Source organism: Ictidomys tridecemlineatus, chromosome 16 (genome assembly GCF_052094955.1).
Source record: "Ictidomys tridecemlineatus isolate mIctTri1 chromosome 16, mIctTri1.hap1, whole genome shotgun sequence".
Taxonomy (NCBI): Eukaryota; Metazoa; Chordata; class Mammalia; order Rodentia; family Sciuridae; genus Ictidomys; species Ictidomys tridecemlineatus.
The window spans coordinates 10572118-10582756 of NC_135492.1; positions in this window are offsets into that span (position 1 = coordinate 10572118).

A 10639-nucleotide genomic window follows, 5' to 3' on the forward strand; every position below is an offset into this window, starting at 1 on the left:
TGAAAACTGGTGAATAAATCGCCAGTTGGACCATATTGTCCCAGCCTTGGGTTATTCAGTAAACAATGTTAATTGAAGTGAAAAGAAAAGCATTCTCAGTAAAGGCAATCTAGATGTACTTTATATATAGAAGACAGTTCAAAGAATAAACAGTAGGTCAATGATAAAGTTGTGAATCTGCTTCATGTGAGGCCATCTTTATATGTAACTCTTATTTGATTGAAATAAAATCTAAAGCAAACATAAAATTAAAAATTATATTTACATCAGAAAGTGATAAAATCTTTGGAAAGAAGAGATACACATAGTTTTACACATGATCACACAATCATATACTTTACATAACTCATAAACAGTATAACTATATTATTACCCAATTATGGAAATAATATTCTGTATCCTATTCAGCCATTGGTAGCCATGTGTGAAAATTGTTAAGAAATTTATTTTGAAAGTTACTTTAGTCTTTCCTTCAGGTGAATAAAACAAAAAAGTACTGCTCTTTACAGAAGAAAACATTCTGTATTCAAAACAATTATAGCTGGTTTATCAAGTTTTCAAATATTGCTTATAATATTTGCTTTTTAGGTTTTTTTTCATGATGGACACAATCTTTTTATTTTTATTTTTTTGTGGTGCTGAGGATTAAACTCAGTTCCTCATACAGTCCAGGCTAGTGTACTACCAGTTGAGCCACATCCCCAACCCTCAAGTTTTCAAATATTAACAATGAGTTAAAATCAAGGCAAAAGACCTAAAAATTACTCAATATATTTAAATGTTTTCATCACATTAAATGCCTAAGAATATCAGACATGTAAGTATCAGTAGGATGTTTTTAAGGAAGAGAATTCTTTATGTTAATAAGAATGTTGAATGAAAGAAATCTTTGAATAACACAAGGTTTCTTTAATAGTTTACAGTGGAACACACCTATAATCCCAGAAAATCAGGAGACTAATGCAGGAGGATCACAAGTTAAAGGATAGCCTCAGCAACTTAGCGAGGCCCTGTCTCAAAATAAAATATAATAAAATAAAATGTGCTGGGGATCTAATTTACTAGTGAAGTACTCCTGGGTTCGATCCCCAGTACCAATAATAAACATTTTATCTAAAAAATGTCCTTTTTCTTCATATTGGATTAGCAAAGATTTAAAAAATTAACAAAACTTGGTGTGAGCAAGGGTTTTGAAAATAGGATTCTCATGGACATTGAGGAGGACAGTTTTTACACATAACAGCTTAGCTGAATTCATCAATATTTAAAATGTACATAATCTTTGACCTGGCAGTTATACCTCTAAGAAGACAAGTGAATAAAACTAGTAACAATCTAAATGGTTAAGAAAGGAGTATCTAGATAAAGTATGATGCCTCTAAATAATAGAAAACTAGGAAGGCAGGTCTAGGTTTTAGTTCAGTGGTAGAGCACTTGTCTGGCATGTGTGAAGAACAGGGTTTGATTCTCAAAACTGCATATATAAATATCTATGGACAACTAAGAAAAAGAATTAAAAAAACAAAACTAGGCAGCCAGTAAAATGATCACCCATGATTATGCACATCAAGTTCAACTCACAAATAGAGATACATATAGAACACAGTAAAAATGACCACATAGCTTCACATAGAGAGAGAGACTGCTGTGTATTTAAAGTCTTATATATACTTTCATATCTATCAATAAGTTTCTAAAAGTGAGTTAATGCTGGCCATTTCTTTGTACAGGAGTGACTTAAACTTCAGATACCTTGGCTGGGGCTACAGCTCAGTTATAGAGTGCTTACCTAGCACTTGTGAGGCATTGGGTTTGACCCTCAGCAGCACATGGAAATAAAGAAAGATTTTTTAAAAATCAAGATACCATAATGATTAATATAAACTGTAATATTTAAAGAAAAAATGTAAGACTTTTGAATATCAAAATATGTGAAGGTAAATAAAAATAAGTGACAATCTGGGGAAAACTATAATTGATATCACAGAGGGCTAATCTCTCCAATTTACAAATTTCTAGAAATTGATAATGGGAAAAAAACAACCCAAAACAAAAATGTGAAAAAAACCATTAACAGATAGTTAACAAGAAAAAAAAATACAATTAGTTTTTGAGCATAATATTCTCAGCCTTATTAATAATAATAACAATCCACATTAAACTACTCTATATTGATAATTCTCATCTATCAAACTGTTAACAAATTCAAGGGTTGTACACAGTACATTGGAAAGGCCCCAGAAAAATAGAAACTCTCTCATACACTGCAATATGCTCTCTTGTATCTGTGGTATTCAGACTGGATTCAACAATCATAGGTGAAAATATTTTTTTTAAATTGTCCTACTAAACACATACCAACATTTTTGTTGTCACTAGTCCCTAAACAATACAGTGTAATGAATATTTACATGGTATTTATATTGTATTACATCATCTAAGCAATCTAAATTATGTGGAGAAAGTGCATAGGTTATATGCAAATATTATGCTTTTTATATAAAAGCCTTAAGCATCCTTGTATTTCAGTATCCATAAAGGGGTCTTCAAACCAATCCTCCATGGATAATGAGAAGCAACTGTACTTGTGGGAGTTTAAAATGGTGCAACTCCTAAGAAAGGAAGCATTTAACTAAATTATAAATGCACTGCCCACTGGTGCAGCGATTCCACTTCTAGGAATGTATCTCACAGATGTACTTGCACATGTATAAAATAATATGTATACAAGCTGTTTCACTATAGTATGGTCTGTGATAAAACTAGAAACAACCCAAACAGGAACCACGGGGGCTGTCTACGTAAACAAGGCACTTAATATAAACTGCTTAAATACAGCTGTTTTTTAAAAAAGTGTTTCCTATAAACAAATATTATATAATTTCTAAATAAATACTAATAGGGAAATATCTCTAGAGCATATAAAAAAAGCCATAGGATAGAATTACTTACATAGTATACTACATTTTATATAAAAAGAATAGAGTACACTGGCATTTCTCCTACTATAAAATGAAACAATTGACATCTATGGGAAATAAATTAAAGGTGGTTATCTAAGAAAGAGGGGTAAAGGAGGGGCAAAAGCAGTTGGAAATCACATTTTCCCAAGTATGCCTGTGTCATTTTAACTTTTGAATAATAATAACATGTTATCTACACTAAAAGAATTTTTAAACATTAAAAAGAATACTTACAGAAAGAAGAGAAAGAGAGACCCGTAGATAAGACTTAAAACCAAGGTTTAAAGAGATTTTTTTGCTCTGAAATTAGATGCTGAAAAGCAATCTTGGTGTGGTCATTGCAATAAAAATAATGCTTTTTTCCTCTTCAAGCAAGTTAAAGAATATGATAATCTGTTTTTAAAAAGCTATTTGAATGAGTAAGAAATTTGGAAAGGGGAGAAAAATGTACAATGAGGACACTCAAGTATAATGGTTCTTCAAGTATGGCCCATGTCCCAGCAGCATCAGCATCATTTGATAACTTGTTAAAATTAAAATTCTCAGGCTCCCACCGAGACTATTGAATCAGAAACTTTGTACTAGTCCAGCAATCCTGGTAATACCCTCAAGTCTGAGAGTCACATATCTTTTCTGGTTCTTCGCACAGGTTCATGTACACCACCAGTCTGCATTTCAAGCAAGCTCCAGGATGTAGAACCACACTTGGATAAGGAAAGCTGAAGTCCTCCTGGAGGAAAAAGGTATGTAACCTTCATATGGTTGAGTTTCCCATGAAACCTGTACTCAGTATCAGATGGAAAAAGTCATTAGACAGGCTTCCTAGCCAAGATATATCATGGAGCTAGTTTCCTACATAAACTGTGTACACAGAGAATAAATGTTTTCAAATACATTCTTATAAAAACAATAACAACTATGAATCATTGAAATTCAACTTAAGGATGTCTCACTTGAAAAAATTTATAAGTGTACCTACAAACTTTCAGAAATAGGGCAAAGAAACAAAAATAATCAATATTTCATAAATTCTTTCTGTATTGTCTGAACAACTAAACCTCAAATGCATTAACTGCCCACCATGTGCTTTTATGGAAAAGCATCAAGAAGTTTGTTTCCCTCAAACCCTTTTCAAAAAACAAATTGTTCTCATGTTGATGAACACTGATCTTCCATTTGTTTTACACAAAGAGAAAGATCTGTATAGGAATCTTCTGAATAAAAAATTCTAGTGTAACAGAGTGCAGCGCACATGCTCAGAAGGCGAGCAGCTTTGGAGCAGCGGTGCCGCAGCAGCGGCGGGATTCGGCCCAGCTGGAACCCTCCCTGAGCCCCAGAGCTGCCCTGGACTCCCACCCTGGCTCCCCTATGGCACTCGTCCATCTATGGCACTCGAGCCCTGCCGCCCAGCCCCAGGACCTGCGCCCTGAGCACCCCGCCCCCTCACCTTCCTCTTCCAGGCACCTCCTGCCACCAACCCGCTGGCCACCATGTCGTTGGAGCTGGAGGAGGCCCTGCCACTCCTGGGCGCCGAGGGGGCCATGAGAGGCGGGCGGCAATGCGTGGGGGGCAGAGACTAGGGCCGTGGTTGCCCCAAGTGTAAGAGCAGCTACAAGAAGAACCAGCTGGGCAAGTACAGCCAGCTGGTGGTGGAGACGTCAGCAGGCTGGGCGAGCAGCGGCTTGTCGCTGGCAGCCATCTATGCAGAGGCCAGGAAGGTGGTGGGGTTCCACCAGCAGAACAGCCGCACCTACCTCAAGTACTTGGTGAACGTTGGTGAAGAATGACTTGCTACTGTAGGTCAAGGGCACAGGTGCCACGGGCTCCTTCAAGCTCCATTGCCAAAAGCTGGCAGCCAGCTAAAGGTGCGCCCCTTTTCTGCACCTGCTCTGCACAAACCCAAGAAGCCAGCAGCATGGCACCATGCAAACCCCTGACCAACCAAAGGTGCCGCAGCCAACAAGCATGCACCCCGGAAGGCCGCTGCCACCAAGGACAAGGTCAGCAACATAAGCAGCACCAAGACCAAGAAGGCAGCGGTGAGGAGCAAAAAGTTGAAGAAGGCAGCCAAGTCCAGTGTCCCCAAGGTTCCCAAGGGCTGCAAGTGAGCGCCCTGCCCCCACAGGGGACAATGTGGAGGGGGACCATCCCCCAGGGCCACGACTTTACCTCCCCTCCCCCACACATCTTTCTGGCCTCCCCTCCCCCATGTGCTGCAGGGAGATTTTTGAAACAGCCCAGGTGAGCCCTGATTGGCTCTGGCCCTTAGCAATGGCTGTAGCCTTGGTTACCGCCCACCCATGAGCCAATGGGCAGGACCCGGTTGGCCAGCTGGCCTTAGCTGCCAGGCCTCTCCACCTCCCTCTCCCCACCTCTGGGATCCAAACAATTGCTCAGGATGCAGGGCAGCACAGAGCTCCCCTCTCCCCCAAGCAGCAATAAAACATTGTTGACCTTTGCAAAAAAAAAAAAAAGAATTCTAGTTTAGACAGAAAGATTTAGAAGTGGAACGTGGTGGCACATGCCTGTAATATCAGCAGCTCTGGAGGCTGAGACAAGAGTCTCTCAAATTCAAAGCTAGCCTCAGGGATGGTGAGGCACTAAGCAACTCAGTGAGACTCTGTCTCTAAATAAAATATAAAATAGGGCTGGGGATGTGGCTCTGTGGCTGAGTGCCCCTGATTTCAATCCCTGGGACTCACCCCCCTCCAAAAAAAAGAAGGATATAGAAATCTGTAACTTCTCTTTGCAAGTCACCTTTGAATAGTTTTTGGTGGTAAAATTAACCAATGTTATGACATTTTTATATATTTCCTATTTCATTGTCTCTGAGATGCCATCACCTTTAAGGCACTTAGAACATTCTTATTCTATGTACAACTCAGAAGAAAAAATGCCAGGTGGTTACAAAATGCCAATTTTAAGATTCCATCCATCTCAGATGTGCAACTTAAAAATCAAAGAAATGCCTTAATTATAAACCACAGAATTGGATCGTAGATTATTGGGTTTTTTTCCAATTAATTCTTATGTCTCTCAAATGTAAAACTTCATAAAGGCATGGATGTTTTTGTCCATTTGACATTTCCTCCATGCTTAGAAACTGAAACATTTTCGATATCTTTGTAACTCGTTATTTATTTAGTTTACTTAGGAATATGTGAATATAAAAAAAAGTAATGATTTTTAACAGTATTTTTAACAGTACTGACCTCTTTTACTCTGGGACAATTTACTTGCTTAAAATTTTTAAAAAAGTAATTATTTTCAATTTGGCTGACTTCTCAGGTCAAAGAGATTCGATACATCTCTACACAATTGAAAATATATTCTCTTCTGAGAAGTCTTTACTTACATGTTTGTTTCCACAGCACCTTTAAATAGTAATAAGCAACAAACACCTAAAAAGATTTTTAAAAAGTCAAAGTAAGCATCCTTTTTAAAGTTAAGCAAGTTGAAGAAATTTTTGTTACATTAAAACTATCTTGAGCTAAACGCTATTTTAATTTTTCTATATCATAACTAGCAGTGTTTCAAATGAAAAGATAATTTGTAATGAGTCATACCATGAGATCTGGTTTATGTACATCTATCTGTATTTTCCAAATTTGCTAATATGAACACCAGTAAGTAGAAAGGGTTGTTTTTAAAGTGATTACAGCTAGTCATGCTGCTGTTTGCTTGTTAATCCCAATAATTTGGGAGGCTGAAGCAGGAGGAACCCAAGTTTGAGACTGTTAAAGAAGTGGAGTACTGTTAAAGAAGGGGAGAAAGGGCTGGAACTCAGTGGTAGAGTGCCTCTGGGCTCAACCCCTAGTAAGTAACCCACCCCCCCCAAATGATGACATGAATGTATATTCTACTCAACTCAGAACTGCTATCATACACACTGCTGTCACTTCCCAAGTCTGTTCTCACATCAAACTGCTAAAATGATATTAGTGTTTAGATGTCAACATTTATAATGTGAATTCCCATTAAACACAGACAAACACAACCTTGCCTTCCAAGATTCTAGAATAATTGACAAAGGTGTCACTAACCAAGATCATGGCCTTTTTTATATATCATACTCATCAGAAAAAAATAATTTTCCCAGAAAAAAGTTGTTTGTCATCCCTTTCCTATTTAAATAAACTAGATAATGGATATGTTCTTAATAGTATTCTCAAAGAGGAAGAACAGTTCTTAAAATTTTTTTTTAGTTATCAAATATATTGAGGGACACCAATTTAGTGTTTGGGGGCCAGGAACTAGGCTTCACACAATGCTTAGGCGGAATGGATCTGTATCATCAAGATTCATCCTGGTCACAAGAATTTTGATCTTAAAATGGTTTAATCAAGCCTACTTTAAATGACCATTACTTTAAGACACAATATTTAAAAGATTTTATAGGAAACTCCACCCCTTGCCTCTAATTATGTAAGACAAAGTAGTAAGGGGTGCTTCAGGAGAATAAGAAAACTTTCTGAAAATTAGTGCTCAGTTTTTCACACTACACATTAACTCAACATAAATTTAAAATTATACTGGGGCTGGGGATGTTGCTCAAGCGGTAGCGCGCTCGCCTGGCGTGCGTGCGGCCCAGGTTCGATCCTCAGCACCACATACAAACAAAGATGTTGTGTCCGCCGAGAACTAAGAAAAAATAAATAAATATTAAAAAATAAATAAATAAATAAATAAATAAAATTATAGTGAGTATACATAGACTATATGCTAACAGTATGAGATGGCACGTAAATCTCACCCCAATGAATCTAAAAATTTCAATCTTGTTAATATTATACTTGTTATTGTAAGGGTCCAGCGAAAAGTCAGAGAAAGAGACGACACAAGAGAGGGGCTCCATGCAATTGGCAAAAGGGGATTTATTGGGGATCCATTTCAGCGTGCTGGGGCTCTGTGCTCCCTGAAGAAGGGAGAGCAGCCCAGAGCCCAGAGCAGAGGTCAAGCAGAGCTTAAGTACACTTTCTGGAGAGGGCGGTGGGCTTTGCATACATCAGAACAAATCATCATAAGGTGCGGGGATAATTGAACAACAATTCTGAGACATGATAAGCACATTCATTGGTGGGAACAGATCGGGCGGGGGTGATTGGTCATTCCTAAGCAGGGTACACATTCAAACTGATTGGTTTGGGCCCTGTGACAAACTGCAAAAAGCCCTAGGCTAAATGGCCAGTATGGCATTGTCTTAACTATCTCAGGAATTTCAAGTTCTGGATGTAGCACAGGAAGTCTTAACTATCTCAGGAATATTAAATTCTGGGTGTAGCACAGGAACTTTGCAATGCTCGGTCTTTTACATTTTAATTTTACAGTTTAGAATCAGCTTAGAAATTTTACCCTTACATTATTATTGAAAACTGAAGGGATCCATGGAAGGGTCATAGTACAACCTGTGGGTAGACTGAGGCAGCCTGTAATTGACCTTGGCATGTCATCCCTAGTTCAATCTAGTTTCTCCTTTTTATTAGTTTAAATAAGGTTGTCCCAACACTAAGTGTCCCAACACTAGTTTCCATCTTCATCTCCCTCTTGGATTTTCATGTTTGAACAAGATCCTAGTATTTTTTCTTTCTTTCTTTTTTTAACCAACTCAAGCTTCTTCACTAGCAGTAGATGCAAGCACTCGAACACATGCTGTCTTTTTCCACAGCTGAAATTTCTGGTTATAAGTAAGATTTCAATGCATGTCATATATTGTCCTCCTTTTATTTCTCTTCTGCATGTAAGTGAAAGTATCACACCCACTTTAACTTATGTGTGTAGGCAGATTCTGTTGGGTACAAACCTCACTGCTCAGTGGCAAAGTGGGCTTGATAATTCAATACCAAAAAGAGGAGCCTTGGTTCTGTGGTTGACAACCAACTGTTCCAGACTGGAATCCCATGCTTCAAGGGTAATCTAATGTTCCTTTGCCTGAGGCAAGTCTTGAGCTCCAGTATTTCACTTTCCTTGGGCGAGTGACCCCACCCCTAGAGTACAAAGTTTACACTAAGCCCACCTCTGCTCTCTCACACAGGGCCAACTGATAGTTTAGGGGTGGAAGTGAAAGAAAAGTGACCAAAATACTCTGAGTGACCAAGAGATCTTTATTGCAGCAGTGCAAAAGATGAGGAGAGAGAAAGAAAGAGAGAAGAAAAAGAGAGCAAGGGAGAGTGAAGCAAGAGATTGAGACAGAGAGAACAAGAGATGGGGGCCCTGGCAGAAGGGAATTTTTAAAGCCAAATTCTAATGGGGTCTCTGGTCTGCAAGCTGCCTTGTTGGCAAACAATGATTGGATTACACGGTAGTTGCTAAGGGTATCCTCTTCTGACTTCAGGCAGATGGGGCAGGGGTCAGATGTGGGTTTCTGTAGCACCAGATGGGTGGGGGTCGAGTGTTCAGACTTGATGTAAACAGGTGATAAAGAACCAGACAGGGGGGTTGAGTGCATGTGTTATCCTGTAGCTAACATCCGTTCAGCCTGTCCTGAACCTAACATTCCTCCCATTTATTTTTCTAAGTGACATGGGGAAATCATAAAATCCTCTGGCTACATCCTGCTTAATAGTGGGCAGCATGGGACCTAGGAGGGAAGTGAAGGAATGTTCAGGGACAGGTCTGGGTACACCAGGCTGCCAGAAATAACACCCAGTGGGTATAAACAGTTATTTGGCAGGGGTGAAGTCTATAAAATTTCCTTGAAACCACAAGTCACCGATGGCATCAAATCACTCCTGGGCAGAGAAGATTTTTGGTATATGCCATTGGTCCTGTCATAGGGACTGTAGAAAGTATCAGAGGTAGCTTGGTTGAATCCAGTAATGTTAAGGGTGACAGCCCAATTTCAGCCAGTGGAAGGGCAATCAACCCATAAACTGAGAGTGGGTGGTGTAATCCTGATGCCATGTCACTTGGATGTTAAAGCACCATCTGTGGTTGGGATAGAAACTTGAAAGAAATTTAATGATTAGTAAAAGAAGAACAGGATTGGTGGGAAATTTTGACTTTGGTGAGCATGGTGGAAATCCAAGACGGGATATTTGGAACAGGTACCTTTTTCAAGTGGGAGACATGGTACCAGGGAGAATTTCTAAAAGCTTGGTCACCATTGGGGTAGTAAGTATGACTGTATGGGGTCCCATCCAGTGGGTTGCAACAACTGAGAATGCAGTTCTTGAAGTAAGACTGTCACTCAGTTGAAGAGGGTCCAATTCAGTTTGTGGTTGTGCTGGGATTGAGGCAATGAATGTTGCAGGAAGGCACTGGTCTGCTTGTTTCCTGAGAAGTGGGGGCTGGATCTTTGTCTGACTGGGTGAAGGTGGGAAGACTGAACCTAGGAATGGTCTCCTTGATGAGAATGGAGGTGATGGTGTCAGCAGTTTCTATGGATGTAGGGAAATCTTTTATTCAATCTGAAAAAGTATCAACGAAAATAAGTAGATAGTGAAGCTTTTTGTGCCTAGGCATGTGAGTGAAGTTGATCTGCCAGTCTTCATCTGGCTAGTGGCCCCTGATCTGATGTGTGGGGAGATTAGGTTTGATGCTGTCTTGTGGGGATGCTGTAGAGCAGACAGACCAAGCAGAGTGGACCTGCCAGAGAGCAGATCTCATTTCTAGGAAGTGAAAGAGAGGTTGTAGAATCTGGAAAAGAGGTTATGAAGGGTGTTAGGTGGTGTCTGATT